At 47.1% G+C, this 23,495-nt stretch overlaps 2 protein-coding genes across 3 annotated transcripts in view; one reads left to right on the top strand and one right to left on the bottom strand.

Annotated features, from left to right (window-relative positions):
• LOC141133628 (beta-1,3-galactosyltransferase 5-like) overlaps window positions 1–23,495 on the bottom strand; it is a 404,153-nt gene that overhangs the window by 92,813 nt on the left and 287,845 nt on the right. The window lies entirely within an intron of this gene.
• Window positions 1–23,495, top strand: part of LOC141133627 (beta-1,3-galactosyltransferase 5-like) — a 69,537-nt gene that overhangs the window by 35,848 nt on the left and 10,194 nt on the right. Inside the window, exon 1 of one of the 2 annotated variants that reach the window (XM_073623108.1) lies at window positions 21,096–23,100. The exons of the other annotated variant lie outside the window; for it this stretch is intronic. The gene's annotated coding sequence lies outside the window, so the exon portion shown is untranslated. Of the gene's footprint in view, window positions 1–21,095; window positions 23,101–23,495 lie in introns of those variants that run through there. 2 annotated transcript variants of the gene reach the window in all.

The raw sequence follows: 23,495 nt of genomic DNA on the forward strand, positions 1-23,495 counted from the left end.
CAAGTACATTTTAAAGCTTCCATTTCCCTACCTTTCTGATCCTCCTTTTTTCCTTTATATTTCATATAGGATCCACTGTTATTTTTATCCCTTTTTCATCCCAGCACCGGTACTATATACCTGTGAATGTACCGCTATGAGAATCTTTTCTTACAGCAGATACCATCAAGTAAGTATAGGCATAAACTACCATATCTGGCCCCAGTTAACAACAGCAAGACCCCTAACACTATCCATTTTTCCAACTAGGCCTGCTTTAAGTGGTCTGCAGATATGGTTCAACCTTGATGTCCTTTCCTTGCTGTGTGCATACATATATCACAGGCACTTCCTGACCTTGCCTCTTTACAGCTTTTAGATATACATGTAAGTCCGCACCCTTTCCAGAGATATAGATACATTTATACCTATTTATATACATATATTCTTTGTTCTCTTTTTAATACAATGCACATATGCGCAACCCTCTATTCCTGGAATAACTACCACAGTGCATTATGACACATGACTATCTTTACATTCCTTTGCCAGGTCTACTGTATGCCCCCTGCAGGCATAATTTACGGCGCGGTCTGCCTGCTCCCCTGTGGGGATCTCCTTGGGTGGCTGTGTTCCCCCTCTCCCTCTCTTCCCTCCCGTCTTGGGCACTGACGCCCCAGGTATGTCCGCAGTTCCGTTTAGTGGTGTGGAGCTTAGGGTCGCATGAATGTCCAGCCACAGTTGCAGTGTGTTATTGTTTTTACTATGCAGTGTTTGGTCAAATTAATATTTCTAACATGTGTTTTTATGTCCACCACACAGAATTTTTTATATATATCCACCCTATGAGCTCCTGTTCCCTGAAGAAGCCAATGTTTTGGCGAAACATGTAGGAAAATGAGCCCCCCCTCCTTCAACGGCCACTTGCCATCTGGCCCACTTGACCATTCTTAGGGTCACTTACAGTACATGTATCCACAAAATTTGTATAATTACTGTATGAATTGTTTATAATGTACATTGTATTTATGATAGACTATTAATAAAATTTGTAATTTTAGTATTTTTTGTTTTATCTTTTCTTCTCTAATCTTCCTGACCCTAGCACCGCTATAATCCCTTGTCCACACACCCATTTAACGTTAAATTAGATTAAAAGTTTAGCACTGGGAAACACATTTTTAAAGATAAAAAGTGCATTTTATATACAACTATATGGATCAGACCAAAATGAGGGACAAATGAGGAGCAATGAGGGACAGAGGGACATTGCTCCAAATCAGGGACAGTCCCTCGAAATCAGGGACAGTTGAGAGCTATGCTATATATATTTTTTTCTTTAAAATAATAAACACATCATACTTTCCTGCTCTGTGCAATGATCATAGCTACATAGTTAGTAAGGTTGAATAAAGACACCAGTCCATCCAGTTCAACCTAAGTGAGTATTGGTGCACGTCCACAATTGTCCCCATCCCTATACATTGTGACCCATCAAGATGCCCATCTATTATTATTATTTATTTAAGATACCCATATATCGCCGTCAATTTTTACACAGTGCTCCACACACACATCGATCCCCACCCCCAAGGAGCCCACAATCCAAGGTCCCCAACCCACACACTAGGGCCAATTTGGTATGGACAGAAGCCAATTATCCTACCAACCTATCTTGCACAGAGCAGCCCCGATCCTTTTTTTCCCAGGTCCCATGGAGGTGCTTCATGTCCCTCCCCCTTCCTGTGTGCCCCCAGAACAAACTGCTCTGGGGGGCGCTCGTGCATGCTCGCTCCCACATAGAGCATGGTTCAGTCCCGCCCCCCGCTCCCCCCTCACTGGCTGTGATTGACAGCAACAGACTGTGTCTTAGCCAATCAGGAAAGAGAATCCCGGGAGAGTCTTAGGTCTTGTGTACATCGCAGGATCGGGATCAGGCTTAGGTAGGTATTGGGGGGGGGCTGCGAGGATACCTGCACCCTGAAGGTGTTCTACCTTCATGCACTCTATGCATTCTAATCCTAAGGGGGCTTCTAATCCCTGTCAGCTTTTTTGCCATCTATGGGTAAATTTCACCTTACTTCCTGTCCCACAGCAAAACAGAAAGTGAAAGGAAATCCCTCCAAAGTGAGGGAATCCTGGGGTGTCCCCAGTAGGGATGGGCCGAACACCCCCCTGTTCGGTTCTCAGCAGAACTTCCGAACAGGAGAAATGTTCTAACCCGAACAGAGAACCCTGTTAAAGTCTATGCGAGCCAAACAGGAAAAATCAAAAGTGCCTATTTTGAAGGCTTATATGCAAGTAATTGGCCATAAAAGGGGTATAGGGGTCTGGGTACTGCCCTGGAGGGACATGTATTAGTAAAAAAAACAAAAAAAAACAATAGTTTTTTTAGGAGCAGTGATTTTAATCATGCTTAACCTGTTCCTGACCGGCCGCTGCAGTTATACTGCGGCAGAATGGCTCCCCTGGGTGAGCTGCCATAGCTGTACGTTGGCCCTTTAAGACACTGTAGGAGGCGCGCACACCCGCAGCATGTGCCCGGAGCCAATGCGAGTGCCCGGCGGGCGCGATGACCATGACAGAGATGATCTCTGCTGCAGAAAAGTGCTTGACATTTTCTGAACCGGGGCCCTGTATCTCGGGGTCACTTGATGCTAGAAATCCCAGTTTTAGATAGTTTACGGTGCTAGCTCAACTGGGTTTGCACACCAAATTTGGGGTTCCTAGCACTAAGTGGCCCTGAGATACGGGGCCCCAAAATCGGTCAACTGTGTCCATCTGCAGCAATGTCATTTCGGGACCCTTTGGGTTCAGAGACCCCAAATTTTGGCTGCAGCTAGGAGGCATCTAGGAACCCTTAACTACCGAGTTTGAAGTTCAGGGGACCTATGGCTGCAAATGGGCACAGTGAAGCATGCAAATGGGCACAGAGAGGCTGCAAATGGGCATTGTTGACCCTCTTTTCCACTTACAGTAGCTGTGCATTTCTCACCCTCGTCTTATACTCGGGCCAATAAGTTTTTCCCATTTTTTTGTGGTAAATTAGGGCCTCGACTTATACTTGGATCGACTTATACTCGAGTATATACGGTAATAATAAAAATGCCATAAATCTATCCCCTATTTTGTAGACGCTATAACTTTTGCACAAACCAATCAATATACACTTTTTGCAATATTTTTTTTACCAAAAATATGTAGAAGAATACATATCAGCCTAAACTGAGGGAAATTTTTTATTTTTATTTTAAATTCGGGATATTTATTATGGTGAAAAGTACAAAATATTGTGTTTTTTTTCAAAATTGTCGCTCTTCTTTTGTTCATAGAAAAGAGAGAATCTGACAGAGAGTAGATTAGGAGGGTGTGCCACATCCCATATATCTAAAAGAGAACATGAATTCCCGTATGGCGGGATTTTGAAGGCACTACCATACAAGTCAATAGAGTATAGGTAAAATGTATACTTTTATTACATTACCAAAAAAGATAACAAAATATGTACAAATCAAAACAAAAAATTAATACAAAAATATACACTTGAAGCAAAGTACATATAGTTATGGATACAAATGGAAGTGTAGTGGAAAAAGGACCATATATAAAAGTTGATAAGTCTCACTGAACCGATGCGTTTCAGGGAATCCTTCATCAGGGTTCACAGAGTGAGAGTTAACATCTGGGGGATTACAAAGTCAAAGGGATAATTAACATCACATTCAAATATAATAAAGGCCCCCCAAGAGAACAAAACAAAAGAACAAATCTAGGTATGAGCCACACTTACTTCCAATATAAAAATGCTACATAGGTATCCATGGTATAAAAACAACTTCACGGAAGTCTCCCAGGCAGTGTACACTTGATAATTGACTAGAGAGTATCTCTCCTTGGATAGTGTCGCGGATAGTTGGTGTGCCAGAGAGTAAAAGAGAGGGGGGGTACCCCAAATGGCGCTGAGGGTCGCCGCACCCCAAAGCTGGGTGCAATGTCTGTGTGCAGGCTGGGGTCCGTACGGCTGTGGACCTAAGGACAGAGACACAACCATGTAGCGGATGGGAAAAAATGGGGTGGAAAAGGTAACAATGGTTGTGTTAATGGTGTCTAATCCTAAAGGATGCATGTGGGTGGACTTCATGTGTGAAAACCAGAAAGAGAAACATACCTGTTGACAAGGTTTGAAGGTATGGCCTTCAGCTTGTCAGGTAAAGGGAAGACAGACTGAGAGTCCGGGCCTGGAACCAATAGGCTGTAAAACGATGGGGAAATTTAATTAGAACAGGCAAGATTGAGCCTAATTCGGGCAAATAAAGTACTGAAAATAAAGAGGGAAAGCCAGGCAAACACCTCAGGTAGGGATAGATGTAGGCTGGATATAGTCCAGAACATTAGAGACTTGACTTACTTGGCCAGCCAGGTAACCAGGCATCAACTCAGCAACCCCCTCCAAACAGAAAGTCAGGCTGAATGAGCTGACTTATTTATATTCACCAGGACAAGGCACCAGCTGATTCACAAAAGGAATCAGCTGGAGAAGGGGTGTGTCCCAAATCTGTCACATCCGAACCACCATCGGCTGACTGGTGGCCAGCTCGATGGTGGTGTGTGTCAGTCCCGTCCAGCCAATGGGCCCCCTGAGCGTCGGCTGCGCCCCGCCTCCCCACGGCGCCAGCCCCGACGACGCACCGTGCATGCGCGCCAGTCAGGGTGGAATGCAAACAGCAGCGAACGTCACGGCGCCGCGTCGCGGAGTGACATGCCGCAGCCCACTCCCACCGGCACGGCAAACCTTCCCTGGAGACAGTCAGGAGGCTGATCCAGGGCCGGGATGGAGGAGCCTCCAGATTGGCAGCTCCCCCCACGATGTCCCAAAAGGGAACATCTTTGCCGTGCTGGGTCTGCACACAGAAAAAGCAGTGCCCATAGAAAAAACATGTTACAGTATGTATGCCGCAGGGGGAGAGAAAAAAAGGGGCAATCCAAAAATCAAATAATGGCTACATTACATGCATATATGAAATGCAAACATCACAAGTCTGCATGCTCCGGATGTGGCGGTATGCCCTATGCCAAAACTCGAATTTGGTCTTCCCGACATAGAAGCACCCACAATCACACCGGAGCATGCACACCACACCCTTGGTCTTGCAGTTAGCAAAGTGTTTTGGCCTGAAGGTACTGCCATCCGGTAAGGCTGGATTTTTGGATTCATGGTATACATGAATTTACAGTACCCACAGGCCCCGCACATAAAAGTGCCCTTGTACTTGCAGTGCTTGGCAAAATTATCACCCCTGAATTCACTCCTAACCAATCTGGAGGACACTGACGTGGCCCTCCTGAAGGTAAAGAGCGGACTCTCGGGGAGGAGTCTACTCAGGTTAGGGTCCATAGTAAGAACGTGCCAAAATTTTGACACAATTCTTTTAACTTCTGTATGTTGATTGCAGTACTTGGTGATAATGCACAGGGGGTTGTCCTGCTTTCTATGCTTCTGTGAATAAATAAGTGTATGTCGGGTATGCATAGTGGCACGTTTATATGCCTTTTTTAAGGAGGTACGTGAGTAGCCTCTCAAGAGAAGTCTTTCACGTAAATTGTCTGCCTCGATTTTAAAAGTCGCTTCGTCAGTACAGTTTCTACGCACCCTGAGGTACTGGCTGTATGGTATAGATTTGATAAGACTCGGTGGATGGAAGCTAGAGGCATGTAGGATGGTGTTGCCCGCAGTGGCCTTCCAAAAGAGGCCACTGCTGAGTCCACCTTTCTGATTCCTGGAGACCATAACATCCAAAAAGGCAATCTCACTATGGCTCGATGACATCGTGAAGGTGAGATTGAAGCAGTTCTTGTTCATACATTCTAGACATGAATGTAGGAGCTCTAAGGGGCCATCCCAAATGGTGAAAATGTCATCGATGTATCAGAACCACAGGAGAAAGTGGTTCGTATACATCGATGAGTTCCCATCACTGAGAAATGTGGTCTCCCACTCCCCCAGGTACAGGTTAGCGTAGGATGGGGCACAACAAGTCCCCATCGCTACTCCCTGTACCTGGAGGAAGTGGGAGCCATCAAAAGTGAAAATGTTGTCATACAGGATATACTCCAACAGTTGCAAAATAAATTCATTATTGCCTTTTTGCTTTTGGAGGAAACCGGTGAAGAAACAGAGGATACACTCGAGGAAGAATTAGACATGGCAGAATAATGGTCCCTTCGGTTCCTAAATGTATTATGATTTTTAGACTGTGATTGATTCCATTTATAGGCTCTATTTTCTTCAAAGGCACATCAATCCCTACTGAGTTTGTTTTCCTTTTTCATGAGAATATCCTTGTTAAAGTCCTCAAGATGTTTCTTAAGTTTGGATTCCCTATCCATATGTATTTTATGTGTCTGCAACGGTTGGAGTTTCAGGCAGGTGGCTTGTATGTCACCATCCAGAATACTCGACCGCTTTTGTTATTTCGTAATAAGAAGTTCCATCACATCCTTGGAACACGTACGTAGGACTTTTTCCCATGCATTTTTGAACTCAGTGTCCAATCCCTCAAGAATGGGGAAAATTTGGACCCTGAGTCCCAATGGGTTCATATTGTCTTTGATATAATCCTGAAAGGACCTAATGTGCCAGAACAGAGACGACTTCTTCTCGAGAGTTTTTGTAAGTTTCAAGAATAAGCCGTTAATTTCAGATTCAATATGCTCATTTTTACCGTACTCATCCAAGTAGCCGGACATGAGGTTGTCCCAGTTACTCCCTGTGTAGTTAGCCATGGTCTGAAAGATTTTTAAAGAGCAACAAACAAATGTATAATAATTAACTAAATACACAGTGTCTACTAAAAGAAACAATCTATTGTTATGTACGAGATGCACAACCATATGGGCATGTAGGCCCAATGGTTGTGTGCAAAGTATAGTATACTTGTCAGAGAGGATCTCAGTTCAGGACACCTGCTGGGCACTCTGGAGCTGGTTGCCCTATTTAGGTTGCTGGGATGCTGTGCTCGGTGCTGTCCGATCATCAGTTTCCTGTTCCCGTGCTTCCTGTTTACTGTTTGATCTCTCTGTGACCCGGCTTGTTTATTGGACTCTGCTCTGCTATCCTCCTGCATCTGACCCCTGGCCTGCCTCCGACTTTGAACCTGCCTGACCCCTCTGTACCGTGCCGACCGCCTGCTGCCAAACCTGCTTGTGACCTGGACTTTGTATCTGCCTGCTCCTTTTGTACCGTGCTGACTGCCTGTTGCCAACCTTGCTTGTGTTCGGATCTGCCTGCTCCTGCTCTGCACCTGTAGCTGACCTACAGCCTACCTATCATCTCCTGCCAGCTTGCATCAGGACTTTGGGCCTCATCCCTGCTAACCACCCGCCAGGCTCTCATACCATTCTGTGCTCCCGTGCCTTCTGTGTGCTCTATCAGGGGCCGGGAACCAGATACGTACGGGAGGCCATCCTCTGCTATATCGGGTTCGTCAGTCTGATACAGGTAAGTCTGACAATACTACCTACTGTCAGAAAAAGGGCGGGGACTGGTATTTGCTACCAAAATATATATAAAAGAGAGAATCTGACAGAGAGTAGATTAGGAGGGTGTGCCACATCCCATATATCTAAAAGAGAACATGAATTCCCCTATGGCGGGATTTTGAAGGCACTACCATACAAGTCAATAGAGTATAGGTAAAATGTATACTTTTATTACATAACCAAAAAAGATAACAAAATATGTACAAATCAAAACAAAAAATATATACAAAAAAATACACTTGAAGCAAAGTACATATAGTTATGGATACAAATGGAAGTGTAGTGGAAAAAGGACCATATATAAAAGTTGATAAGTCTCACTGAACCGACGCGTTTCAGGGAATCCTTCACCAGGGTTCACAGAGTGAGAGTTAACATCTGGGCGATTACAAAGGCAAAGTGATAATTAACATCACATACAAATATAGTAAAGGCCCCCCAAGAGAATAAAACAAAAGAACAAATCTAGGTATGAGCCACACTAACTTCCAATATACAAATGCTACATAGGTATCCATGGTATAAAAACAAATTCACGGAAGTCTCCCAGGCAGTGTACACTTGATAATTGACTAGAGAGTATCTCTCCTTGGATAGTGTCGCGGATAGTTGGTGTGCCAGAGAGTAAAAGAGAGGGGGGGTACCCCAAATGGCGCTGAGGGTCGCCGCACCCCAAAGCTGGGTGCAGCGTCTGTGTGCAGGCTGGGGTCCGTACGGCTGTGGACCTAAGGACAAAGACACAACCATGTAGCGGATGGGAAAAAATGGGGTGTTGAGGAAAAGGTAACAATGGTTGTGTTAATGGTGTCTAATCCTAAAGGATGCATGTGGGTGGACTTCATGTGTGAAAACCAGAAAGAGAAACATACCTGTTGACAAGGTTCGAAGGTATGGCCTTCAGCTTGTCAGGTAAAGGGAAGACAGACTGAGAGTCTGGGCCTGGAACCAATAGGCTGTAAAACGATGGGGAAATTTAATTAGAACAGGCAAGATTGAGCCTAATTCGCACCCACATGCATCCTTTAGGATTAGACACCATTAACACAACCATTGTTACCTTTTCCTCAACACCCCATTTTTTCCCATCCGCTACATGGTTTTGTCTCTGTCCTTAGGTTCACAGCCGTACGGACCCCAGCCTGCACACAGACGCTGCACCCAGCTTTGGGGCGCGGCGACCCTCAGCGCCATTTGGGGTACCCCCCCTCTCTTTTTCTCTCTGCCACACCAACTATCCGCGACACTATCCAAGGAGAGATACTCTCTAGTCAATTATCACGTGTACACTGCCTGGGAGACTTCCGTGAAGTTGTTTTTATGCCATGGATACCTATGTAGCATTTGTATATTGGAAGTAAGTGTGGCTCATACCTAGATTTGTTCTTTTGTTTTGTTCTCTTGGGGGGCCTTTACTATATTTGTATGTGATGTTAATTATCCCTTTGACTTTGTAATCCTCCAGATGTTAACTCTCACTCTGTGAACCCTGATGAAGGATTCCCTGAAACGCGTCGGTTCAGTGAGACTTATCAACTTTTATATATGGTCCTTTTTCCACTACACTTCCATTTGTATCCATAACTATATGTACTTTGCTATATGTGTATTTTTTTTGTTTTGATTTGTACATATTTTGTTATCTTTTTTGGTTATGTAATAAAAGTATACATTTTGAGGGGCGTGGCCTGACGCGGACCTTGATGGATGCCTGAAGCCTGAGCTCCGTGCCGCTCATGGGATCCGAAGCAACTACACGCCACAATCCGACCCCCATTCCGGCCACACGGAGGGGGAAAGATATCAGGACCACAGGGGGCATGTCTAGAAGGCGGAATAAGCCGCCAGCACCTCGCCACCTCACAGATTACTATCCCCTTGCAGCCTTAAACAAGGCCCCAGATGGCGCAGACGCCGGGAACAACACCTCAGGAGCGTCCCGCTCTGCACGATCTGAGGCACAGATGGCAACTCCCCCTCAGGACGATCTCCAGTTCCAGCCACCTGAACTCTCTCACAGGAAAAACATGGATACCCTCCCGTCGCCAGACGTCTCATCCTCTCAGCACAACACAGATAGAGGTAAGAGACTGGCATCCTCCCCAGCCATCTCCCCCAGCAAGGAGCCACAATACAAAAGACATCAATGGGCTGACAGGGACCTTGACACAGCACATACCCCAGCTCTAGCGACCATCCCTGCATCTGACAGCCCTGTGACAGAGTCTATGCTGAAAGCTATGCTCCTTACCCTGCAAAGAGACCTGCACAGAGAACTGCAACTCTCTGTCTCTCAGATACATGGCAGGGTAGATCACCTTGAGGAGAGAACGACTGTACTTGAGGAGAACATGCAGGACCACGTCAGGGCCCACAATGAACTACTAGACGCACATGACCATCATGCATCTGAAATACACCATATAAAGCTGAAATTAGCAGATTTGGAAGACCGTTCCAGAAGGAACAATATTAAATTCAGAGGCGTTCCTGAATCTGTTAAGCCGAATAAAATCACGCCCTACCTACAACAGATGTTCTCCAGTTTACTACCTCACTTAAACGCACGATTCATCGCGATTGATAGTGCACACAGAATCGCCAAACCAGCACACCTCCCCCCTGACACTCCCAGGGACATATTAGCGAGAGTGCACTACTTTCAGGTTAAGGAGCAGATACTGCAAATTGCCAAAACCACTAAGCCGCTGCCAGCACCGTATACAAATGTCCTCATGTTTAGTGACCTCTCCAAGGCCACAATGGAGATGAGAAGAGCATTCACCCCCGTAACCTCTGTGTTACAGGAGAAGAATATTACATATAAGTGGGGTTTCCCTACCAAGCTACTGGTAACCTACCAGCAACATATAATTCCCATCCTCACTCCCAAAGATGGGTACAAAAAGCTGACCAATTGGGGATTTCTCCCCGTATCTGCCGACCAAAACGAATACAGGGGCTCCTACTCGCTTCCTCCGCCAGAACGGAACGGGATACGTGATCCAGGCGATGTCATTAACAACAAGAAGGCCCTCGGTCCTCCGCATCACTAGGATCCCTGATGGGCGCAGTTATAGAAACAAATCCACTCCCTAAGGTTATAGTGTGCCAAGCACACTGATATAATTGTTTTGTTGACTTTCTGTTTTTAACAAAATATATATCTTTTTTTCTCTTTTTTTTTTTTTTTGGTTCTCCTAATGTTGCTTACTCGTTCATACCGAACGTCTGATCTACACACCATTTGACCTACTTTTGCATTGTAATACCTCTGACAGGCCCAAGTAAACTCTCAAAGTAGGTGTCTCTCGTGCGATTTTTGTGTATAACAGTCATACTCTGTATACTTACCTACTCTATTGTTTGCTTCCTATATAGTCAGGGCGAACAGAAGAGGTGTGCAATCTCGCTCCTTTTATTATCATCTCGGGTCACTCCCCACTATCATGGCCCTCAAAATCACTTCCTTGAATGTAAAGGGCCTAAACTCACCCTTCAAACGCAACCTCCTCTGGAAAGAGGCACTATCCCATCACGCTGACGTATTTTGCGTACAAGAAACGCATTTCGCTAAAGATAGCTCCCCGAAATGCTCACACAAGTGATACCCACACTGCTTCTTTGCCAGTGCCCCCGTCAAAAAAAGAGGAGTAATGATAGCTATTAGTTACTCTGTCTCCTTCCAGTTGCACCACTGTGAGACTGACGAAGACGGCAAGTACCTGATTCTCTCTGCAACGATTGAAAACCAACGTCTTACCCTGGTGAATCTATACGCCCCTAACACTGGCCAAAATAAATTTTTCAACACACAGATCTCCAAACTGTCACCGTATAGATCTAACCCAGTGATACTGTGTGGAGACTTTAACAAAATTGTTGACATATCCCTAGACACCACTAACCCAACTAAACGTAGGCCCTCCGCCTTGTCCTCTCATGATACAGAGCGAGATTACACCTTCTTCTCCAGCCCCCAGTAGTCTTACTCTCGGATCAATTTCCTCACAGATAAATTTCTCCTCCAATCGATTACTGAAGCACGCATAGGTACAATCACGTGGTCGGACCACGCGCCTATATCCATCACGCTGTTCAATTGCAAAAAGACTACAAGTCATAACATTAGGAGACTAAACATGTCCCTCTTTACCAACCCATCCTTTGAGAATGAGCTTCGTTCCGAGATTGAGACCTACTTTGATAATAATGTACACTCGCTTGCTGACCAATCTATTGTTTGGCATGCGCATAAATATTGTTTGCATTCTCACGGGGCCTCCTTATTAAATACAGAGCACAAGCTAAAAAACAACAGACGGCCACCACGGAAAAACTACTACAACAGATCAGAGCATTAGAACATGCCAATAAACAAACACCATCTGCCAAACTATCCCTAGACCTCAAAAATCTAAGATACGACCTTAGCGAACACCTCCACAAGAAATTTGACTATTACGTTAAACGCCTTAAGCTACAATATTACTCCTCAGCCAACAAGTCAGGAGCGTTCCTGGCCAAGCAACTACAAAAACACCGAGCCAATAATAAGATACAATACTTATCCAACTCCCAAGGTAAAAAGGTACATAATCCTCTAGATATAGCGAACGAATTCAGTGCCTTTTACGCCAAACTTTACAATCTCAATGGCCTAGACCAAGAAACCAAGCCAAACTTAGAAGATATAGATGCGTTTCTCTCCTCTATTCACCTTCCCTCAATATCCACCGAGCAAATAGATACCATCTCTATGCCCTTCTCCCCCCGAGGAAGTTTGCATGGCCATCAAACGATTACCCCTACACAAGGCCCCGGGACCTGATGGATTCCCAAACGAATACTACAAACATCTTTCTGACTTGATCACACCGCACTTATGCACCACCTTTAACCAGTATACTCTTACAGGCAAAATCCCCATGGAAGCCCTAGAAGCCCTCATTGTCACCATACCCAAACCAGGCAAGCCCCCTGATAACCCAGCCAATTACCGCCCAATCTCACTCTTGAATACTGATACCAAACTATATGCAAAATTACTAGCCCAACGTTTATCCAAAATCATCCCCCTCATCATACACCCTGACCAAGTCGATTTTGTACCCGGCAGGCCTCCGATGGTACCAGACACCTTATTGATTTGATCCAATGGGTGAAGCACAGTCAAACGCCTTCTCTCTTCCTCTCACTGGACGCAGAGAAGGTGTTTGACAGGGTGCACTGGAAATACATGGAAAAAGTTATGCTCAAGTTCGGACTGACAGGGAGCATCCTCCAGGCTATACTCAACCTTTACTCCTCCCCCAGTGCCCGAGTATGGACCTCAGGAATAATATCAGACCCCTTTCTCATCACTAATGGCACTAGGCAGGGGTGCCCACTTTCCCCCCTGATTTTTGCCATGGTGATGGAACCACTTGCACAAGTCATTAGATCCACGCCAGCAATATCGGGCATCACTGTGGGGGATGTTGAACATAAAATTGGTCTTTACCCGGACGATGTTATCATTACCCTCACAAATCCCCGATCCTCCCTTCCCAATATCCAAAAAACTTTGGAACAGTTTAGCTCAGTCTCTCTATATAAAATAAATCACAGCAAATCCACCATGCTGAACCTAGGGATAGGCCCTCAAACTTCACATCATATCTTGACAAACACGCCTTTCACTTGGGCTAAAAACTCCTCGCTCCCATACCTGGGAATTCAATTAACCTTCCCAAGTAAATCTCTACTTCAACTAAACTATGCTGCCCTACAAGAAAAGCTTCTGCGCATCTCCAAAGATATGTGTAACTATACTGTTTCTTGGGCTGGTAGAATAGCTCAAGCCAAAACCTACTGCCACATATTTTATATATGTTTCGCACACTCCCCTTACCTATGCTACCCCAACAACTGGCGCAGTTACAAGGTATACTCAATGCCCACATTTGGCAACATAAACATCCCAGGCTCAAAAAAGACATTCTTTTATCTCCTGTACAAAATGGAGGAATGGGAGCCCCCAACGTCCACACATACTACAAGGCAGTTATACTGGATCAACTACGTGAATGGTGGTCGCCCACCTCGACCATGACATGGACACAAATCGAAACCGTGGCTCTTAATGCAAATCCACAACACACCCTAATGGCTGCGCTACTCAGCTTGAAACCACATCGGCACTTCCTACATTCGGTAACTGCAGCCATGGGAGTGTGGTCGGCCACGGCACAAAAATCCAAAGGTATACCCAAATCTATCCTTTCTAAACTCCATATCCAAGCACTAGAGCTGATCTCTCCTAACTTACCCCTTAAGACATGGATACAAAAAGGACTTACCAACCTAGGACAACTCATCTCCACATCAGGACCCCACCCATTCCCCCATCTACAACAAACTTTTGACCTGCCTGCCAATACCTCTTTCTTATATATGCGGCTCCGATCTATCCTCTCTACACTTAATATCACAGTATGTGAATCCCAACTGGCTGACATCCTGAAATTTTACAATACCCCTAATCCAGCAGTTAAAGGCATTGCATGGATATACAAGTTGTTGACAACGCCCTCCGAAGATCACACCTCTTCGTCCATCAAATTCTGGTCCACCTTCACAGACTCTCCACCAAAGCCCCCACTGTGGCACAAAGCCCTGACCATCCCTCTTCGAGCTTCAAAATGCATCTCTCATTGGGAATCGACGCAAAAACTATTTCACAAGTGGTACTTCACCCCAGCCAGATTGGCAAATATTTACCCAGCTACCTCCTCTCAATGCTGGAGAATCTGTGCAGGAAAAGGCACCCTGCGGCACATATGGTGGGACTGCCCTAACATCCACACTTACTGGAAGGAGGTCTCTGTCCTCATCTCACAGCTCTGCAAAATACCTTTGCCGTTATCCCCACTGGACCTTCTCTTGGGTCTTAACATCCCCAATTGGCCCAAAAATGTCAGAGTACTGGCGACTCATATCCTCATCGCAGCTCGTTTAGCTCTAGCGAGAAAATGGAAAACCTCACAACCTCCCTCTGGATCGGAACTCATCGCTCTACTAAACAACCACTTCCAAATGGAATCCTCCTTTGCTAAGGCTAACATGTCTACCGCAACGTTTCGTCTCAACTGGGAACCATGGATCAATGACCCACGGAGTACAACAATACCTTGATTGTTTCTTTTTTTATAAGACGAGGAATATCTGATGTTACTAATCTTTACCCCCGCTAATTGCCACAACCCCTCGCATCTAACATGCGCAGAACATAGGAACCCCCACACTAACCTACCGCCCCGCCTAGGGGTACCTCTATCAGTTACTACTTAGAATGGGACTTAAAAATAAGTACTATACTTATAACAAGTAGGTCCACAAGTTGCCTTTGGTCTTCGGTTTTAAGTTTTATGTATCTAGAATGTTACCGGTTTTACCAGATACCTCGATCTGACAGGTGGATGATTGATGGCGTTGCCTCTAGTCCCATGACACAGTAAGTGCCCAGGTGGGGTGCCGGGATTGGAGGTAGCACCTTCACTCATCGAACTTCAACTTTATGGCTATGTATTCGCTATGTACATCTATTACAGATTGACATTGTTCACTATACCATGTACTAAGCAATGTAAGTTTACTATTTATCTCAACCTTCTGTACTGATACCCTGTGAAAAACTCAATAAACATATTGTTAAAAAAAAAAAAAGTATACATTTTACCTATACTCTATTGACTTGTATGGTAGTGCCTTCAAAATCCCGCCATAGGGGAATTCATGTTCTCTTCTTTTGTTCATAGAGCAAAAAATAAAAACCACAAAGATGATCAAATACCATCAAAAGAAAGCTCTATTTGTGGGGAAAAAAGGACGTCAATTTTGTTTGGGTACAGCATCGCATGACCGCGCAATTGTCAGTTAAAACGACGCAGTGCTGTATCGCAAAAAATGGCCTGGTCATTAAGGAGGAAAATGCTTCCGGATTGCAACAATAAAAATGAAAAAATTCTTTAACCACTTCCTGCCTGGCCGTCATTCTGCTATAGGCCGGGCGGGAAGTGGTTAAAGGAATCCTGACTGGACATCATATGATGTCCAGCAGGATAACATGCCGGCGTGCGCCCGCGGGGGCTTGCAGTGCGACGATCGGTGGTGCTGTGTGACACTCTGACACACTGCATCTTCGATCATAGTAAGGAGCCTCTGACAGAGGTTCCTTACCACGTGATCAGCTGTGACTAATCACAGCTGATCACAGCGTGAACCAGGAAGTGCCGGTAAATGGCTTTCCTCAGTTTGCGTTGACAGGGAGAGCCGATCGGCGGCTTTCTCTGTCAGAGGGGGGCGTCTGTGCTGATAATCAGCACATTGATTATCAGCACAGCCCCATCAGATGTGCAACCAACAATGTCAATCAGTGCCCATCAGCTGCTAGCCAGTGCCCCATCAAAAATGCCTATCAGTGCCCATCAAAGTGCCAATAAGTGCCCAGAGCAGTGCCAATCAGTGCCCACCACAGTGCCAATCAGTGCCCATCACAGTGCCAATCAGTGCCCATCAGTAAAATCTGTCAGTACCTCATCATCAGTGATGCCCATCAGTGCCATCTATTCGTATCCATCAGTGCCACCTGTCAGTGCCAATCAGTGCCGCCTATCAGTGCCAATCAGTGCCGCCTGTCAATGCTCATCAGTTCCGTCTGTCAATGTCCATCAGTGCCACCTGTCAGTGCCCATCAGTGTCACCTTATTAGTGCCAACTCATCAGTGCCCATCAGTGCCACCTGTCGGTGCCCATCAGTGTCACCCTATCAGTGCCACCTGTCAGTGCCCATCAATTCCGCCTGTCAGTGCCCATCAGAGTTGCATATCAGTGCCTCCTCATCAATGCCCATCAGTGCCACCTTATCAGTGCCAACTCATCAATGCCCATCAGTACCACCTGTCATTGCCCATCAGTGCTGCATATCAGTGCCCATCAATTCTACATATCAGTGCCTCCTCATCAGTGCCCATCAGTGAAGGAGAAAACAAAATTTTATAACAGAAACAAAGAAAAACTTTTTTTTTTTCAAAAATGTCGGTCTCTTTTAGTCTGTTTAGCAAAGGATAAAAACCCCAGTGGTGATCAAATACCACCAAAAGAAAGCTCTATTTGTGGGAAGAAAATAATATTAATTTAGTTTGGGTACAGTGTAGCATGACCGCGCAATTGTCATTCAGCTGAAAGCTGAAAATTGTCCTGGGCAGGAAGGGGGGAAAGTGCCCGGTATTGAAGTGGTTAAATATAGTGCCTGACTCATGGTTACAGTTGCCGGTGTTCTGTCGAGAAGTGCCCCCCCATCGAATAGTGCCCACGCATGCGCAGGATGGAGCCGCACTTCAGCTGATTTGCCGATCAGCTGGAGTGACATGACCAGGGCGCAAGCGCACATCGTAGGAGGCATCTCTTGATGGGAGATACCATTTCATGGCCATGTTTGGAACCCTTTACAAACAGCACGGGGGGGGGGGAGCGTAGTTCTCACATTGTGCCTCGCTGTTGAGGGGCAGCTTTACAGTAGGCTGATGGTCCAGTTTTGTCTGTGTTGCAGGGCGGGTTTGCTGTGTTGACCGTCCAGTTTTGCCTGTGTGAAAGGGCAGGTTGCAACAAAACCAGCTCTTCAACAACAACGATGCACAATCTGAGAACTACGGTCTCCCCCGATGTTTGTATAAGTTTAAATTGTGTCTGTGAAATGGCATCTCCCATCGAGAGATGCCTCCTATGATGTGCGCATTGCGCCATGGTTACGTCAGCCCAGCTGAAGGGGCAAATCAGCGAGCGAGCAAACCTTCTGAACAATATAAGGCCACATGCCCTCAACATGGGGGGGTGGGTGCTTTGGGTCAGAGGGGGCTCTGCCCCCCCCCCCACTCCAAAGCACCTTGGTCTCATGTTGATAGAGACAAGGGCCTCTTCACGAAAACCCTGGGCTGTGGTTGTGGGGGTCTGCGGGCGGGTGGCTTACCGGAATCTGGAAGCCTCCTTTAGCAAGGGGGCCCCCAGACTGAGCCCCCCCCATGTGAATGTCTATCAGGTACATTGTACCCCTACCCATTCACCAAATAAGTGTACAAAAGTAATAACCACACAAGACAGTTTTTGACAAATCCTTTATTAAAAAATAAAAAAAATAGTGTCCCTCGATGTAAATCCATCGTCAATCACGCCGCCCACTGACCCGAAAAATAGAAAAAATGAAAAAACGCTCCTCCTCCTGGGAGGCCTCCAGGAGTATGCCGACTCTGGGCTTTGACATTTCTTATATAGGCAAGGGGCGGGCGCCGTGATCGAAGATGGATTTACATCGAGGGACACTATTTTTTTATTTTTTAATAAAGGATTTGTCAAAAACTGTCTCCTGTGTTTATTACTTTTGTACACTTTTTTGCTGATAGGGGAGGGGTACTATGTACCCGATAGACATTCACGTGGGGGGAGGGGCCGGGATCTGGGGGCCCCCTTGCTAAAGGTGGGCTTCCAGATTCTGATCATCTCTCTGCCCGCAGACGCCGACAAGCGCAGCCCAGGGTTGTCGGGAAGAGGCCCTTGTCCCCATCAACATAGGGACAAGGTGCTTTGGGGTGCCCCCCTGTCTCAAAGCACCCACCCCCCCTCATGTTGAGGGCATGTGGCCTGGAATGGTTCTGGAGGGGGGAGGGGTACTATGTACCCAATAGACATTCACATGGGGGGGCCGGGATCTGGGAGCCCCCTTGCTAAAGGGGGGCTTCCAGATTCTGATAAGCCCCCCGCCCGCAGACGCCGACAAGCGCAGCCCAGGGTTGTCGGGAAGAGGCCCTTGTCCCCATCAACATGGGGACAAGGTGCTTTGGGGTGCCCCCCTGTCTCAAAGCACCCCCCCATGTTGAGGGCATGTGGCCTGGAATGGTTCTAGAGGGGGGAGGGGTGCTCGCTCGTCCCCCCACCTTTCCTGACCTCCCAGGCTGCATGCCCGGATAAGGGTCTGGTATGGAGTTTGAGGGGTGACCCCACACTGTTTCTTTTCCTTACTTTATTTATTTATTTTTATTCAGCTGTCAGCGGGGAAACCCATTGACAGCTGATGACTCATCGGTTGTTAAGGACGCTGCGGCCGACTTCCCGGCCCCGCTCCTTAACAACCAGCTTACACTGCGTCCTGATCGTCGGGGCGAACACCCTGCAAATTCTGGTGTTCAGTGAACGGCAAAACAAATGTTCGGCCCGAACTCAGGCTCGGGCCGAACCGTTCACCCGTCCCTAGTTCCCAGAACTAATGTCCCCATTGTAACATTTCCCCTCTATTCCCGTTCTGGTGACAACCCAAAATTTGGTAAACAGAACAAATAGAGAGGATAGAGAGTTTGGGATCTCTCTAACAGGGGACAAAGACAGCAATCTGATGGGTTCTAATCCCTCTCCACCCTATCCATGTTTTAGTTATACTTTAAAGCAGAGCGACATCCAAAATGCAAAGCTCCACTTTTCTGCCTGGTCCCCCTCCTCTATCACCCTAATGCCCCGTACACACGGTCGGATTTTCCAGTGGAAAATGTGTGATAGGACCTTGTTGTCGGAAATTCCGACCGTGTGTGGGCTCCATCACACATTTTCCATCGGAATTTCCGACACACAAAATTTGAGAGCAGGCTATAACATTTTCCGACAACAAAATCCGTTGTCGGAAATTCCGATCGCGTGTACACAAATCCGACGCACAAATGGTCCCGACGTACGTGTTTTACGTCACCGCGTTCAGAACGATCGGATTTTCCGCCAAGTTTGTGTGACCATGTGTATGCAAGACAAGTTTGAGCCAACATCCGTCGGAAAAAATCCATGGATTTTGTTGTCGCAATGTCCGATCAATGTCCGACCGTGTGTACGGGGCATAAGGGGGAGACAGGGTACCTGTCAAAACCTCTGTTCAAATCAGGTAATCCATGCAGAAGTACGCCCCTTCCCTTTTGCCTACAGCCTCCTTGGACACATCACAGGTTCCAGAAGGCTGTGGGACCATTTACAAAGCGCCGCATGGCTCGCGCATGCGCAGTGAGAAGCCATCTTCTCTTAGCAAACATGTTGGGGACCCAAAGACTGCCCAGGTGAGGACGTGCTGGATTCTTGGACAGGTAAGTGTCTGTTTTATTAAAAGTCAGCAGCCACAGTACTTGTAGCTGCTGACTAAAAAAATGTTTTGGGGTGTAGGCTGAAGATCCTCTTTAACCTTTGCCATGTAATCTAGGTGAGAATTTCCTCTTAGGCCCCTTTTGCGTTTTTTTGTTGTGTACTTGCCTGCCATGGAGAGGTTAACGAGTTTCAGTGAACGCAGCCTCAGGCAGGATATTGGAGAACATGACTGAAAGACCCACAGCACAGCTCATTGTCTTCTACAGGACAGACAGGTAGGAACACATGGGAGGGGGGAGCTCCATCCCAACCAGATAATCTTCTCTTTCTTACATTTCTTGCAATGATCTGTAGAGTTTCTGCTTTACTGATTGGGGGTCTTCAGATAGTTCAGGAGCGATACATAGGATACATAGGAATTCACCATCATAGATCTTCATGTTCCTGAGAGGTAATTTTTGAAGAATGTGTTCCAGCGGTGTTCCAGCGGTGTTCCACCCAGGACAGATATTTCAGAGTTCTCAGATCTATACACCTGCTGTGCCCATTATGAGGGGTTCCCACTATTCCTGTGCTGAGTCTGTACACCTGCTGTGACCAATGTGAGGGGTTCCTACCATCCCTGTGCTGAGTTCCTGGGTCTGTACACCTGATGTGCCCATTTTGAGGGGTTCCCACCATCCCTTTGCTGAGTTCTTGGGTCTGTACACCTGATGTGCCCATTTTGAGGGGTTCCCACCATCCCTTTGCTGAGTTCACAGGTCTGTACACCTGCTGTGCTCATTATGAGGAGTTTGCACCATCCCTGTGCTGAGTTCCTGGGTCTGTACACCTGATGTGCCCATTTTGAGGGGTTCCCACCATCCCTTTGCTGAGTTCCCAGGTCTGTACACCTGATGTGCCCATTTTGAGGGGTTCCCACCATCCCTTTGCTGAGTTCCCAGGTCTGTACACCTGCTGTGCTCATTATGAGGAGTTCGCACCATGCCTGTGTTGAGTTCCTGGGTCTGTACACCTGCTGTGCTCATTATGAGGGATTCCCACAATGCCTGTGCTGAGTCCCCGGGTCTGTACACCTGCTGTGCCCATTGTGAGGGGTTCCTACCATCCCTGTGCTGAGTTTTTTTGGTCTGTACACCTGCTGTGCCCATTATGAGGGGTTTGCACAATGCCTTTCCTGAGTTCCTGGGTCTGTATGGCTGCTGTGCCCATTATGAGGGATTTCCACCATCCCTGTGCTGAGTTCCCGGGTCTGTACACCTGCTGTGCCCATTATGAGGGGTTCCCACCATCCCTGTGCTGAGTTCCCGGGTCTGTACACCTGTTGTGCCCATTATGAGGGGTTCCCACCATCCCTGTACTGCGTTCCCGGGTCTGCACACCTGTTGTGCCCATTATGAGGGGTTCCCAACATCCCTGTCCCAAGTTATCAGGTCTGCACACCTCTTGTGCCCATTATGAGGGATTCCCGCCATCCCTGTGCTGAGTTCCTGGGTTTGTACACCTGCTGCGCTCATTATGAGGAGTTTGCACAATGCCTGTGCTGAGTTCCTGGGTCTGTATGGCTGCTGTGCCCATTATGAGGGGTTCCCACCATCCCTGTGCTGAGATCCCAGGTCTGTACACCTGCTGTGCCCATTGTGAGGGGTTCCCACCATCCCTGTGCTGAGTTTTTTTGGTCTGTACACCTGCTGTGCCCATTATGAGGGGTTCGCACAATGCCTGTGCTGAGTTCCTGGGTCTGTACACCTGTTGTGCCCATTATGAGGGGTGCCCACCATCCCTGTGCTAAGTTCCCGGGTCTGTACACCTGTTGTGCCCATTATGAGGGGTTCCCACCATCCCTGTGCTGAGTTCCCGGGTCTGTTCACCTGTTGTGCCCATTATGAGGGCCTCCCACCATCCTTGTGCTGAGTTCCTGGGTCTATACACCTGCTGTGCTCTTAATGAGGGGTTTCCACCATCCCTGTGCTGAGTTCCCAGGTCTGTACACTTGCTGTGCCCATTATGAGGGGTTCCCAACATCCCTGTGCTGAGTTCCCGGGTCTGTACACCTGCTGTGCTCTTAATGAGGGGTTCCCACCATCCCTGCTCTGAGTTCCTGGGTCTGTACACCTGCTGTACCCATTAAGGGGGGTTCCCACCATCCCTGTGCTGAGATCCAGATCTATCCACCTGCTGTGCCCATCATGAGGGGTTCCCACCATGCCCGTTCTGAGTTCCCGGGTCTTTACTGGAAATGGAGCGAGTACAAAAAAGGGCAACAAAGCTAATAAAGGGTCTGGAGGATCTTAGTTATGAGGAAAGGTTGTGAGCACTGAACTTATTCTCTCTGGAGAAGAGACGCTTGAGAGGGGATATGATTTCAATTTACAAATACTGTACTGGTGACCCTAAAATAGGGATAAAACTTTTTCGCAGAAGAGAGTTTAATAAGACTCGTGGCCACTCATTACAATTAGAAGAAAAGTGGTTTAACCTTAAACTACGTAGAGGGTTCTTTACTGTAAGAGCGGCAAGGATGTGGAATTCCCTTGCACAGGCGGTGGTCTAAGCAGGGAGCATTGATAGCTTCAAGAAACTATTAGATAATCACCTGAATGACCGCAATATACAGGGATATGTAATGTAATACTGACACATAATCACACACATAGGTTGGACTTGATGGACTTGTGTCTTTTTTCAACCTCACCTACTATGTAACTATGTAACTATGTACACCTGCTAATAAGACTTAGTAAGATTCTGTGCTATTACAGACACTGATCACTGTCCATTCTATACCAAGTAATCACTTAATGCCCAAGTGAACCTTCTGTATAAATCAGTTAAATATATTCCAGGGATATCAAAATAAAAGGTGTGCAAAGCCTTACAGTTGGTTTTCTTCAGAAAGAAGCCTTAGCCTGAGTAGAAAAACCTGTCCCATGCCCAGTGGCATAACTAGAACCTTCAGGGCCCCAGTGCAAGAAACCATGAAGGACACCACCCCTTCCATCTGAGCCCTGGGCTTCCAGTTCAGGGAGGACAGTGGGTCCCCAAAAAGCCCCGGGTCTCGGGTGGGCATGGTTCTATTATTAGCCCCGAGCGCCGCCGCCGAGCGGGGATCGATCTGGTCAAGAGCGCGGCCGAGTGTAATAGCAGGTCCCGCCCTCTGGAGCCTGCAGCGCTGATGGACGTCCCACTGGTCAAATGCGAGGACCGCGGGACGTGTGACATCCATCATAGGCGCTGCAGGCTCCAGAAGGCGGGAATTACAATGTGGCCGCCACGCCACTGTCAGAAGATCCCGACCCCACTGGGCGCTTGGGTGGGCGGCTCTCCTCTCCTCATCATGGCTCTGGCTGCCTACTCTACTGTGTGATGGTCTACTCTACTGTGTGATGGGCGCACCGCTGAGCTGCAGGAGGACACCTGAAGTCTGGTCAGGTAGGTCAATGTATGTCAGGTAGGTCAGTGTGCATCTGGTAGGAGAGTGTATGTCAGGTAGGTCAGTGTAGGTCAGTGTGTCAGGTAGGTCAGTGTAGGTCATGTAGGTCAGGTAGGTCAGTGTAGGTCAGTGTGTGTGTGTCAGGTAGGTCAGTGTAGGTCAGGTAGGTCAGTGTGTGTGTCAGGTAGGCCAGTGTAGGTCATGTAGGTCAGTGTAGGTCAGGTAGGTCAGTGTGTGGAGGGCATCAATAGACATCCTCCCGTGCATGAGCTGCCTGCCCGCCCCCTCCAATCCCGGCCCCTTACCACGTGATGACCTGTCAGCCAATACCAGCTGATCTCCTGATGTAAACAGAATATCACCAGCTTCTGTCAAAGGGAAATCGGTCCCGAAC

Source organism: Aquarana catesbeiana, linkage group LG03 (genome assembly GCF_042186555.1).
Source record: "Aquarana catesbeiana isolate 2022-GZ linkage group LG03, ASM4218655v1, whole genome shotgun sequence".
Classification (NCBI taxonomy): domain Eukaryota; kingdom Metazoa; phylum Chordata; class Amphibia; order Anura; family Ranidae; genus Aquarana; species Aquarana catesbeiana.